Below are 15173 nucleotides of genomic sequence, written 5' to 3'. Positions count from 1 at the left end.
ATACTTGTGGGTATTAAAAATGCCCTCACTGTAAAAGGTGCATTCATCAGTGAATAAGACATGTGTATCGAAGTCCGGCTGCACTGCAGTCTGCTGCAGGAACCACTGTGCAAAATCCACATGAGGCCGGTAATCTGCAGGTGTCAAGGCGTGCACCCTCTGTGCATGGTAGGGGTGTAATCGCTCGTCTCGTAGTACTCGTCACACCGTCGATTGGGGCGCACATACGGCATTGGATATTGCTCACGTGCTACATTTGGGACGATCTGCAACCCTACGTAGAATTTCCTCTATAACACGTGGCGTCCTCACACTCCTTGCATGCCCCTATATCCTATGCCACTGACAAAGGAGCCCATTTCGCACAGATACCGGTGCATTCGCTGAAAGGTTTTACGATCAGCACGCGTTTGGTCGGAAAGCGCTCTCGGTACAGTCTTTGGGCTTCCCTCGCCTTCCCGTCCGCAGCTCCGTAAATGAAATGCATGTCAGCCTACTCCTGATTTATGAAAGAATCCATCCTTTTTGCACCCCACGGTAGAAATAACGACGACAATTGACAATTGACATTTATGTCTTTAGGGGTGAAGCAAGATGCTTTTCATATTCCCCACTATCTGTTGTGGTTACAGTGAAGGTAAAATTTATGAGCAGATTGCTCGCCCTGAATGGGCATGGAGATTATGCATCACTAAAGGAGGCTAATATAGCTTTTGGTCTTCTATATTTGAATATGTCCGTTGGATCGTATGCTGCAGCTTGCTGAACCAAATCGTTGGAATGTATGGACGTCTTTAGGAAAAACTTGGATGTTAAGGATTGTAGAAAAGAGAAAATATAGGGAATATTTGAGTCTCTGTGGAGTTGATTGTTTCTAACATACCACGGGGCGTTCAGAATCATTTTCAAGCACTTGTTCTGCACTCGCTGTATTTTGATAATGTTAGCATTAGAGGTGTGGCTCCAGGCCGGAGAGGCATAGGTGATTATAGGACGAATTGTCATCTGGTATAGTTGCAATTTGATTCTCTTGCTGAGCTTGCTATTTCTATTAATTAGCGGATAGATCTGAGCTATGGCTTTAGATGCCTTTGTGCATGCAGACTTAGTGTGCTGATTGAAAGATAGCTTTTTGTCGAGAATTACACCCAGGTAATTTGTTTCTGTCTGCCAGGGAATTTTAGTATTGAATAGTAACATATCTCCTACAGGAGACATTGGCCTTTTTGAGAAAAGAACGGCTGAGCTTTTCTGGGAGTTGACTTCCAATCTCCACTTAGAGAACCAACCCTCCAGCTTTAAATAACGACTACAAAAACCAGCGCTAATAAGTGTTCACTGGAAAGCGCCCTCTAGCGGTTTACCGCTTTTTGTACAAATGTACAAAAACCCTTCAGGTGTTTTTGTACATTTTCACGAAAAGGATGGATGGACGAAAAAATTGTGTAAAATTATGGATAAATAATATGTGGAACACGCGACCAGGAGGTATAATGAAGAAACGCAGTTTATTAGTATGGGATATGTTTCGTAGTCATTTAACTGAGAATACTAAAATCTAGAAAAAAATAACACACAAATTACTGTTATACCAGGTGGTTTAATTCTATTTTGCAACCACTAGAAGCTTGAACAAACCATTTAAAGATCACATGCGAGAAGAGTGTAATAATTGGATGTTGAATGGCGAAAAATCATTTACAAACGGTGGATCTATGCGCGCTGCATCACTTGATATGTTGTGCAATTTTGTGATTGATCAAAGCATGGAATCAAGTAAAAGTAGAGACTGTAATAAAATCATTTAAAAAGTGTGATATCTCTAATCTTATGGATGGTACAGAAGATAATCTGTTGTGGGACATTGATGACGATGAAAATAAAATCAACTCACCGGATTCGAACTGGGATCAATATGACGACAATGAATCTGAAGAACTATTTTCAGCAGATGATGAAGAAAATTATGAAAATTGAGGTAATAATTATTATTTATTTTTTAAGACTTACATCTATTGTAATATTTTAAATAAATTTATGTAACAAAAATTAATCTGATTTGTTTATAAACATTGCATATTTTCTTATATAACGATGTATTGTAACTACCTAAATATTCATCCAAGAAATTAAGCATCCCTTTTTATAATCTCCGTATAAGACGACCCATGATTTCGAGGGTTTTCTGTAGTATTTGAGAGTCGTCTTATACGCCGACATATACGGTATATCAGTTTTATTCTTGTCGCAGACGAACCGCGTCTGCTTAGAAATATCGAAAAATTAAGAAAAGTTAGGTATGTTATGAATGCATAAAATATATGTAGATGCTAGTCTATTTTATCATTTACTACCATAAAATATACACAAATCTATTATAAAAAGTTAAAATTTATCAAAACTTACGCACACAAACACTTACAGACTGTACATGGCGCACCATTCGTAGTCGAGAGAACTAAACAAACAAACAAACGTAACGATGCTGTATTATTATTATTATTATTATTATTATTATTATTATTATTATTATTATTATTATTATTATTATTATATAAGGTGCCTCCATTGTGTCAAAAGACTCATCGCGGGAGACCCAAGAATGACATGCTAACGTTATTCACACAATACCTATCATACTTCCCCTTAAACTCATTCACAGATGAAGCATTCACAACCACCTCTGGCAACGCATTCCACCCATTTACAACCCTCCAAGCAAAAAATCTAGTCCTAACACCCTTGATAACCACACTCTTGCACAATCTCCAGGGATGACTTCTCATTCTTTCCCTTCTTGCAATGGTCTTAAAAAAGTTATCAGTATCAATCCTATAAAACCCTTTTAATAATTTACATGCCTCTATCATATCTCCTCTCCTACGTCTATCAACTAGTTTTCGAAGCCCACAGACCTTCAATCTATCCTCGTAGGAGACATCCCACAGGCCTGCGACAATTTTCGTAACCCGTTTCTGAATCCTCTCCACCATTTCCACATCACCAAGAAATCCAGGTGACCAGATCTGTGCACAAGCCCAAATGAGGTCTTATTAATGCTTTACAAAGTGGGACAATCACTTCCTTATCGCTACTTGTCAGTGTGTTCCTCAATAACCATGTAATCTGATGTGAAGTTTTGGCAACCTTTGCAATATGCCCTCGAAACTTAAGTTCTCTGTCCACAATAACTCAGAAGTCTCTAGCCTCATCAACCTCCTGCAGTTCAGTTTCATCAATATAGTAAACACCATGTGATCTCATCCTTCAGAAGTGCATCACCTTACACTTGGCCAGATTAAACTGGAAGCCATTTAATTTAGCCCAAACCGTCAGCCTATTTAAGTCATCCTGCAAGATATCCACATAATCAGCATAACTATCTTGCAGCATAACTATCGCTCTTGCCAGTTTTACATCATCAGCAAAAAAGTGGATATCTCCTTTCAAAGTATTCCCAATATCATTGATGTACAAATTAAATAATAGAGGACCAAGCATTGAGCCCTGAGGCACACCACTAGTTACTTGCCTTCTACTGGACTCCGCTCCACCATAAACCACTCTTTGATATCTATTAACTAGTCACCCTCTAATCCAAATCACTAGCCTCGGATCCATAACCATTTGCTCCAATTTATGCAACAGAGTTTCCATGCGGAATCTTGTCAAATGCCTTTGCAAAGTCCTACAGGATCACTGAAAAAGGATTTCCTTTATCCAACTCCATTGTTACTTCATTATAGAAAGTGAGCAAATTGCTAAGGCAAGATCTACCCTTCACAAAACCATGTTGCCCCTTATAAAGTATCATATTGCTGTCCACCCAGTCCTGAATTCTAATTTTTATCAATTTCTCCAGAACCTTAACTACCATTCCCGATATACTGATTGGTCTATAATTTGCAACCTCAGTCCTGGAGCCCCCTTATGTAGTGGAATAATTTTCCCCTCTTTCCACTCAATTGGGACTTTGCCAGAACTGAGGCTTACATTCAACAGCCAAGTTAGAGAATATGCTAATTCTCTTGCGCATTCCCTTAAAACATGGACCGATATGCCATCTAACCCAATGGCAGTGTTAGCATTAAGGTTCTGTAACATACTAAGACCTCAAATTCTTCTATCACTAGATTCTCATCAGTCAATGACACGTCTGGCACTGCAATATCACAATCTAGGTGGTACACTTTTGCAAAATGATCACTAAGCAACTCAACTATTTGATTAGCTTCTGTAATTTCCTTACCATCAACATTTTTTTTAAAGTCATCCTTCCAAAGTTACTCCTCCTTTTACTTGCCACATAGCGAAAGAACTCCTTAGGATTTTTTTTTGACTCATCAGCTAGCTTCCTCTCATAATTAGCTTTGGCCTTCCTTACTATGCAGGTCACTCTTCTTGCCTGTATCTTGTACTGTTCATGGGAATGCTCATCAACTTTTTCTTTATGGTTATACCACAACTTTCTCTTTATCTGCAACTCTTGGCTTAATAATATTATTCATCCATCTTACTCCTACCTGATTCCTCCTCCTGACTCTGGGAATACAGTCAGATACAGCTTTCATTAAATACTCCTTGATAATCTCCCATGCACTATCAACATCTCTCCCCTTAAAATTCTTATGCCATAGCACTTTTGAAAGCTGATTTCTCAGCTTGTCATAATCACCAGCCTTGTGATCCCAGATATAACCATTCTTAACAGAACATTCAGCACATAATACAATCTCCCGAGTCAAGACCACATGATCACTTTCCCCAAGTGGAGACAGTGTATTTAAATTACTTACTTATATGTTCTCCGATGCTATGACCAGATCTAAAACTTTCAAATCTCTTGTACCTTCCATTATATGCTGTCTCAGGCAGTTATCTCTTAACAATTGTATAAACTCCAATTCCTTTGTTCCTTGAGACCATTCCTTCTCTCAATCTATGTCCCCATAGTTAAAATCGCCCATAATAATTACACGTCCTCCACTCATCTTACTAATTTGACAATGCCTGCCATCTACATTCTTCTTTATACCCCTTGCCCCTTGGATTATAGCAGCAACCAATTACATATTTCATCCTATTGATTTCTATCTCACACTAAACAACCTCAAATGAACTACCCTCTACATGCCTGTCACCTTCAGGCACTTCTATCATTTTTGGCTTTAACACTTCGTCTATCATTAGTAAAACTCCTCCCCCTATTCTGTCTTCTCTATCTTTTCTGAAGATACTTACATTCAATCCCTATGACTAAATCATTCTTAGTTAACCAAGTCTCACTAATTCTTATCATTTTTGGCCAAGTAGAACTAAGTAATGACAAAAATTCATCACACTTATTCCGAATACTTCGGGCATTAGCATACATAAACTGCAATACTCCTTTCCCCGATAATCACATGGCGTGTGAATTAGTCCACTCTGAATACCGTTAAAATCTGAGTACAATGATTCCCCATATCACAGTTATTATTGACCTTAGTACTATTTACAGTTAACTCTACTTTCCTGTCGTTATTTCCGACAACCATCCTCGCACCCTCCCCCCTCTAATAACTCTCGTTTTCCTAGTCCAAAACCCCTATATGTTCATTAAACAATAACTTCTGTAAAAGTTTACTCCTGTACTTATTCAAATACAGACCATCTGCGGCATGTAATTCTTTTCTTCCATAAAATCACATTAAATCATATTAAAATCATAACTGCATAAACTTAACTGTTATTAATTAATTAGCTAAATTTATTTAATTAATTAGAATAAAATAAAAATTTTATAACGATTCATTCATTTGGGTATAATATAGTGACCAGATTATCCAAGAACCAATGCTGGACACGTTTCACTGGGTGCATAACTTTTGTTTCCTGCTTTGCGGGTTTGCCTTTCCTCCAGGCATATATTCTAAAATTGCTGTATTTCTTATCCCAACAGAAACATAAATAATCATACCTTTTCAATAAAATATTCTGCTTTTATTCTTGTTATTATTACTAATTAATATTGTTACTGCTAAACTATCAAGAAATTTTTATTTAAATTCTCAATTATGGATGCAAAAGAAAATATCCCCCAAAAACTTATTTTATTTATACAATGAATAGATATTTATTAAAAGCAACTTTTATTTAAATTCTTAATAATATATGCAAAAGTAAATATCACACAAAACTTATTTATCTTATACAATGAATATCTATTAAACCTCTCCATATGAACAATTTAAACATATTTTTCTGAAGAATGAATTCTTTTCAATAATTCATCATCCTCTGATATTTCACTCATAAAATCTTCACAGGAATCAACCATATTATATTTCACAATAAGAATGGCCTTTATTGTCTAAAGTTTTAATTGTATTTTCTCTGCAGTCCATAATTTATTCACAACTGAAAATACTCTTTCTGTAACAGCATTTGTCCCAGGTAAGCAAAGGGCAAATTCCACTGGTTTTTTTTATATTACCATAAGGCACTTTTTGTTTCTCAAAAAATGCAAATATCTCAACCCATCTATCTCCTGTAGGAGTTTTTTCTCCTTCCATTCTTCAATTTTGGAATCAATTATATACTTCTTTAAAATCAAAAAGGTTATTTTCATATATTCCATGATAATTTCCAAAATTAGAATCTATATATTCCAACGATGCCTCAAAATCATACCACGATATCCTACTTTTAAGGTTCACCCATTTTAAATGTCTTAATTTCCAGGAACTGGGATTACCACATGACCAAATATTCCAAACAGTTGCTGTAAAAAGTTTTAACATGAGAAACAAGCAATTTTTTTATGCTTCCCTCATTTTCTAAAATTCTTAAATCTCTTCTTATGCAGTAGGAACGTAGTTTGATTTGAAACATTCTCTGTATTTTGCTTTTAGCATATCAAGTTCCTTTGAGACTTCCATTATTGTACAATCATTTCCTTCAATGTTTCTGACTACTGCTTCAAATACTGATGCCTGACTATGAAGAAATGTTAACCATAACTGAGAGGTATCATCATTGAAAAAGAGTTCAATTATTCTTGGACACTTATCAAGGGATACGAAATATGACTTCAATGGACTATATAATTTCAGAATCCTCTCAATCACAGGCAATAAAGCTAGCCATCTAGTTTTACTGTAGCCTAGTATTTTGTGATATTCAACATCTGCTTCTTCACAGAATTCTTTCAAAGATTCTACTCTGACAGTGTAAATGTAAAAATGGCTATACATTTTTGTTACAATAGCCTCTATCTAGTGGTAAAAGATCAGCAGCAGTTTAAATGGCATTGTAAACTATATGAACTGTAAAAACTCGATGCAGCTTAAAAAATTCCAAAGCACATTACATCGAATTTTTACATAGCTCAAGTCCCATGAGAACTATAAATATTCTTGTTTGTTTCTATGTATATTTTGCAAAATATTGATGTAGTTAACCTTGTGGTAAGTGAATGTATTTACTGTTTTTAACGTCAAAAACAAAGGCAATGCTTTCCTAGGGGAACTTTGTACATGTATATAGTTATGTGAAAGAGCGCAGAAAAAGTTGTTTACTAGTTTTGTATATAACAGTTGCTTACTGCGTTAACATCTTTAAAGATAGTATCCAAGAGTGCTGCTAGGTTTAGAGAAGTTTCCGCGAACCCGAAAGGAGAAGCAAAGATCGAGGTCCGCTAGTTTTAGACACAAGTTTTGGAGGAGAACAAAGAGCGGGTTAAACTTAAAAGAAGATAAAAGAGTCATGCCGAGTTCTTTGGGGGTTATATGCTTAGTGCAAGGTTCCGAGATTGGAGAATAAAAAGGGACTGAGCCAAGCATAAGAGACTTCCCGATTCCAGTTGCCAGAAAGAGGAGCTTCCAGGCCAGAGAGAGGGAACAGATCTCTAGTCCATAAGAGAGTCAGTTGGTGGCAATTACGGTCATTGGAGGCGGCAGTTAGAGCTATTGGAAATGGCACATAGAAAAGCCAGTCGTCCAGGCCTTATGGCGCGCCCAAGCAGACGAAATAAGGCGATGGAAATTACCCGAAGCAACTTCGCTCGGAAGATTTTCACCGTGGGAGAACAACCTTTTGCAGGTCGCAGTCCACATCCCACTATTTTCCCGATGAGATATTACTGAAGCCAGACATTCCTGAGGAAGCTCAAGATCTGAGATGAAAGAAATGCTATAAGACTGTAGTGAAAGACTTTTGACTGAATGTGCGGTGCAGAGTTTTTTGTAAGTTCAAACCTTTTGTATATTCTCTCTCATAGTAGGTTGTAGATGGACTTTTAAAAAATTGTTCAATAGTAGTAAGAGGTGTCATTAAGAGAATCAATTGGCATATTGTAAGTTTATATAAAAATTGTAAAGATAACTTAACAGAGAGTTAGCTAACATCTTTGCAAGTAAACTATAAGTTTAATAACTTGAATTTATAAGCGGAGAGTAAATAAGATTGTGAGTTAAAGAAGTTAATTAGTGTTAAAGTAAATAGGTTATAATTAATGCTAAAGATTTTATAAATGGATAGAGAAAGCAATCTCCCTATTGTTTAATTCGTGTATAATTTGTAAATAAATGTGTTTTAATTATTTGTTAAAAGAGTGCTGCCTGATCTTTGATTTTACAACTACACTGTTCTTAAATAAATCGAACTTGTGAGCGGGAAATAATTTAAGGCAATAAAAACACAGTTCAGTTACTTACGAACCACGACTATTAAAGTAAACATTGATAAAAGAAACTTCGCTCGTGAGAGAGAGGGAAATCTACCGGAAATTTTATTTAGTCTTATGGCAATTAAATGATATATTGGTGACGAAGTCTGACAAATAACTTTCCCGTATTCATAGGCATTCGCCTAGTAAATACGGAAGGCGGATAATCATAGTATGTAGTAGAGTAAATTAGAAAGGATAAGAGAGAAAAAGCGCATTAGAGTAAAGCTATTAATGTAAAGAATAAAGATAACAAAGTAAAGATAAAGTTATTACATATAAGAAAAATAATGGTGCAGACAGAAGAAGATATTACAGAGCTGCGCAACCTACTCCAATAATATTTTGCTCTAAACTTATGTTCAGTATTGCGAAGACATTGTTTATACCCTTTCTAGCTACACCACCAAAATTGTTATTTGCATTATCAGCACAATAATCAACAACCTTCTTAGATAAATTGTTTTTTTTCAAGAACAGTTAAGATAGAATTGCTGATATGCTCTGCAGTTTCCCCAGGTAGGGAGACAAAATCAATAATGTTATTCTTCACACCACTTTTTAATCAAAATAACGAATGATAGTAGGACAAAGTTTTACATCTTTATGTGCATCAGAAAACACAGATATAAAGTTTATATTTTGTGATTCCTTACGAAGCTCTTTCAATGCATGTGGTCTAATACATTCTTGATGATAGCTTCTGCTTTTGAACATGTGAATTTGCTGTCGAATAATTTGCAGATCAGTTTGGATGTACAGTCCATGGATCTAAAAGTTTGATTGTGATATGTTGTATGGAAAGAAAAAAGAAAACTCTTTCGTTCATACCAAATTCAGTTTGATGGAGAAAATTGGTCATCTTTACAGATGAAGAAGCTCCCTGTAGAGCTTTCTTATGCTTATCAGAAACTAAATGCCTTGTGGTATCGCGCTTTCCTCCAGAAGTCACAGAAAATTTTCCCAAACAGATTGTACATGAAACATATCCTTCCTGTTCATACTCCTTAATAAATGATACTCTTTTTTTTCCAAATTATCTGTCAGTTTGCAATCCCTTCGTTTTCTTTTTACTGACTTGGTTTAAACCTGATTTTTAAAAAATAATTAAATATTTTAAAATGATTATAAACTTTCCAATTTTTAAACATATAAAAAAAGATATAGCAAAGTATCACTTCTGCGAATACCTAGGATCTATGATATCAAAAACAACAATTGTAATACCATGTCTACAGATAAAACTTTGATTTTGAAACATACAACAAAATATCATTCTTTAAATTACCATTGCTATAACCATGGCTAATATATCGTTTCGTGGTTTCCTTTGCTCCACAATCGATTTTGTATCAACATGAGTGAAGTACTGAAAGAGCTCAAACTAACAGTAACTTAAATTACCATTATTATTTAAAAAAAAAAAAAAAAGGAAAATACAGCTTTTGCTGTCAGGTGTAATTGTTTATTTTATGAATGAAATTTAAAAGCAACAGATATCATATCTAAACTCTGATTTTTGTGATAATATAACGTTTATTACGGGCATTATCCCAGTTACAATTTGTTACAGATGGTTGTGAAATGCACAGTAAAAATAGGTAACAGTTTTACAAATCAGAATACAAATTATGAATACAAATGAATTAAACATACACTATTTAAATTATGGTAGTAAAAACAAAACATAAAACGTTGTTATTACATAAATTTAGATTACATTGATTGACGATGATAATTTTGTCGAACTTTAAAAGTTTGGCATATAATCAAAAAATAATTTTACATGAAAACGTTCCTCAGAATAAACAACTAATGTATGTTCGTAGTTTACTCTTTTTGTTAAGGTGAATAAAATATTTCAAATGCTGTACGTCCTGTTGTACACATATTAATGCTGTACAGGACCGGTAAATGATGTACAATACAGCATAATGCTGTCACATAAGTGTATAAGCTGGGCTATAGCTAAGCAATCGTATCGATTACATTAGGGCTACCATAAAACAATCATATTGCTTTTTCTTTGTTATCAATGTATGAATCGTTATGCCAGTAAATAAATATGAATTTCTTTTTCATATTATATTTTTATTTCTGATATCTAATGTTAGTAATACGTAAAATATCTACAGTATTTTGTACAGTGACGGACCGTTAACTTTGAGGGCCTATCCAATTAACCAAAATTAACCCAAGTTTGGGTTAGTTGTGGCGACTCATTTGCCGTTTTGTCGAAACACTGTTTTTTTAATCCTTTTTTAATAGAAAAAATTATTGGCAACAGACATTTAAGAACTTTTTTATTTTATTTGATGCACTTGGATATACACTTTTATATACAGTTATACTGAAAAAAGGTTTTGTATACATAACAAACATCAAACACAAATAAAAAAATAGAATATATTAGGTATACTTTTAGTAACAAACAAAAAAACGAAACAACAAATTCTCACGTCAAGAATAAAGACTAAGGGGAAAAAAATAATAATACTTATTCTTAAAAATAAAATAAATAAAACATTCTAGGAGTTATATAATGTAAGTTAATTTAATACATTGAAGAGACATTTAAAGAGTAACTCTTCTGCATTTTTGCGCTGCAAATTCTTTCATTTGATCATCACTTTGTAATTCTTTGGTTAAATCACAGTTTATGGAAAGAATTGATAAATAATTTAATCTTTCATTCGTCATTGCTGTCCTATATTTGTTTTCTATATAGGACATCCTGGAGAAGGATCGCTCCGCCTCACAGCTGGTGATTGACAAGGCCAAAAAAATATTTAAGATTGTATAGCAATTCGGAAAAACATCGACAATGTTTCTTTTCATAAATTAGCTTGAATATATCACCGCATGAATCATATGAGTCTGGCTTAGTCTGTAAGTAGGATTTTAACTGAATGCATTCATTGACTAAATGTTCGTCTATATCATCCGAATAATAATCAATAACATTACGTGCACTTTCCAAGTCAATATTTTCGATATTAATGTCTTGCAAATCCATTAAAAATTTGAATCGTTTGCTAAATTCCCTGTAGACATAGCCTCTTCTGTTTAAATCCATAATCAACTTATCTAATGCAACGTATAGCGTATCCCGTTTAAATTTTTTTGCTTCATTTAGCGAAACTTTCTCTGTAGATTTTTCCCAAAATTTTGAAGTAATACGTCTCTTTTTTAAATCACTGTATTCTTTTTACACACTAGTACTTAATTTTTTGGCTGTCTCCTCGTATTCGTTTAGTTTCTCATCTGATTGTTATCGTAAGTTGCTCACGAACACTTCTAATGACGTAATCAATTTCTTACCTTCACATAAGTCTAAGCCTGAGGTCTGAACTTTTTTGTTAACTAAACTGATCTCTCTAAAATTTCTTCCCAAAAAAGAGTTAAAATCGCAGTTACAAGTTTCGCCAAATCATTATACAATTTCTGTGCCTCTCTTCGAAAATCAAGTTTCTCATCTATATTGTCACTAAACATTTTTAATATGTTCAATGGTATCACAGTAACTATTTTTTAAAGCTCTAACAGCATCATAGTGACAAGACCATCCAGTCTGGCTTAAACCTTTTATCGAAAATTTTAGTTTTGTTTCACGATTTACAAGCTCCCACCTATGGGTAGATGCAGAAAAGAAAACATATATTTGTTGCACTATTCCAAAAAAAGTTCACAATTTGAGTTGCAACTTTAATCGCTTCTCCTCCAACTAGATTTAGGGAATGGGCAGAACACGGCACATAATCCGCGTATTTATTTATTTATTTTTTTATTATGCTTGCACACCATTGTATCGGCCGGACATATTTGCCGCGTTGTCAAAAGACTGTCCTCTACAACTATCCAATGGCAGTCCATTTTTTTCTAGAAATTCTTGTAAGGAATTGAATAAAGATAGGCAAATGTGACTACAAATTTTTATGAAAGATACACGTCTTTCATACACTTTTCCCTCAAAGCAATATCGTACTATAATAGCCAGTTGGTCATTGTGGGACAAATCTTGTGTCGAGTCCATCACAATTGAGTAGTACTTTGCATCGTCACTATTAATTTCAGCTATAATTATTTTTATTACTTGTTTTCCCATAATCTCTATTATTTGTTCATAAACTGTTTTTGATAAGTACGAAGTGAAAGGCTTTGGTCGCAATTCTCGTTGTTGGATATGCTTGCGCATGAATGGATCGAACTCTGCTAGTAATTCCAGAGCCCCCATAAAATTACCATTGTGCGGAGAGCCAAATATTTCCTCGTGACCTCTGAATGCTAAGCCTCTTACACTTAAATATTTCACAACTGCAATAACACGTTTTAGGACATTGTGGTAATATTCCGTATCTTTTCTTTGTTGCTACTGCAGCTGTGTGTCAATAACAGATTTATTTTCTTTACGTGTTAACGATACTAACAATGATTTCCTATGTTCATTAGAATTTTCATGACTTTCTAAACATGGTCCTATATGTTTCCATTCAGAGAATGCGGTTGTGTATTGAGAAGGAATTTCAGAGAAAAGTGTGCACACTATACAAAAAACACTTCCCATACTGGTAGAATAGCACAACCAAGACCTTTCCAGTAACTGATCATTTTTAATTTTTTTCGCAAAGAACTTATTTGAAAATGATCTGTTTTATTCTTTGTAATACCTTGCTGAAACTGGATATATATTTTTTGCATCTTTATTTTGGAAATAAAGGGTCGATGTAATTTAGCGCTCGTGTAAAATTGGTGATTTTTATTGTTTTTTGTGTGTGTTTTTCATTAGAAAATTGGTTTTATAGTATATTAGAACGATTTTCGTGTCTTTAGAGTATTTTGTGTGTCTTTATAACATATTTTATTGGGGCTGTCGCCGCTAGAGGGATTTGTAGTGTGTAGTGTTCGTGAAAGCTCCAGGTAAGATAAGTATTATTTTCAGTTATGGTTGATAAATTTATTTAATATTTCGTAGTTTTGTTTGCCTTGTGTCTCATAGTGCATCTTTTTGTGTGTTTTTGGTGTGTTATAACTTATAATTTGATAAAATACGTTGCAAGTAAATATGGCTCTAGTACGAAGGAAAATGGCGGTCAGTAATGATGGTTCGCCATCTTTATCAAAGAACGGTAGTATAAAAGAGATGATTCAGTGTACTAGCTGCGAAATGTACGCTTTGCGGAGTGCGGTCGGAGTGTGGCTAGATGATAATAAAGGAGTGAATGTGTGTAGAAAATGTAGGGAGAATGAGAAATTGAAGAGTATTTCGGATCGTGAGTATGATATTTTTGTCAAACTTCAGAATGAAGAAAATAGGGATATGACAAGAAACGGCGAGGTTGTACCAGAGAATTGTGGGAGTGTGAATGTAGAAAGTGTGAATGATAGTATTAATGGTTTTACTGTGAATAAAAAAGATGAGATAGACACAATGAGAGATCGCATTGTTGAATGGTGCGATACAAAGGGCAAAATATCAGCTAGAACGTATGAGCAAAAGTCGACTGAATGAACCAGCCAATAAAAAGTATGACAGGAAAAATAGACGTATGAGTGTGAACATGAACAAAATGAAGGATAGAGAGCTGTATGGAGACTCGTTAGTACAAGGTGTGATAGTAGAGGATTTGACAAAATCGTACCAACCTGGTGCGACCATAAAGGATGTAACTGAATCTATTAGAGAGCAAAAGGAAAGGGTGAAAGAAATGATTGTTGTGGCAGGTACGAATGATTTGAAAGAAGACAAAATGGAAATGATAGAAGACATGAATGAATTGTTTGAGGTAGCAAAAGAAGAGTGAGAAAGTTAGAATGATTAGTCTTTTGCCACGGTATGACAGTGAAATGTTTAAAAGGAGTGCCATAATTGCGAATGACTTTATGCGTGGGTTATGTATGACGAGTGGTGTTGAATTTGTGGACGTGTGGAGTGAGTTCGATTGGCGAAAGGATCTATATAAGATGGATGGCTTGCATTTGAATGGTTACGGTGTAAGAAGACTTGAGAAAGTGTTGCTGAATGTGGTGGATGTGCAAATTCAGGGAAACTAGATTTATTAAGGGGTGGGGGAGTAGATATACAGTCCTTAGGGAGGCATTTGAATATAAGAATGAATATGATATGCCCAAGCAAATAAGGACAACAAATCAGAGAGGGATAGTTAATATAAGCATCAAGGAAGGGTTGGGGCTAATGGGGGTCTTAAATTCATGTACACTAATGCTAGGAGTATTAGGAACAAGAAGGAAGAGTTTTTGGCCATGGTTGGCACTTCCAGACCACAGGTTATTAGTATTAGTAAAACATGGCTGACTGTAGATGATATAGCTAGTGGGATTGAATGTGATGGGTATAGTGTGTTCAGGAATGACAGGGAGAATAAAATGGGGCGAGGAGTATTGTTGATGATAGCTGATGAGCTGCAGCCAAGGAGAATAGAAGTTGAATTGCAGGATAGAGAAAAGA

This window comes from Typopeltis vanoorti, chromosome 9 (assembly GCF_054136105.1).
Source record: "Typopeltis vanoorti isolate ZY-2024b chromosome 9, IOZ_Tvanoo_1.0, whole genome shotgun sequence".
Taxonomy (NCBI): domain Eukaryota; kingdom Metazoa; phylum Arthropoda; class Arachnida; order Uropygi; family Thelyphonidae; genus Typopeltis; species Typopeltis vanoorti.
The sequence above is the reverse complement of the archived record's forward strand: the minus strand, read 5'-3'. Positions refer to the sequence as shown.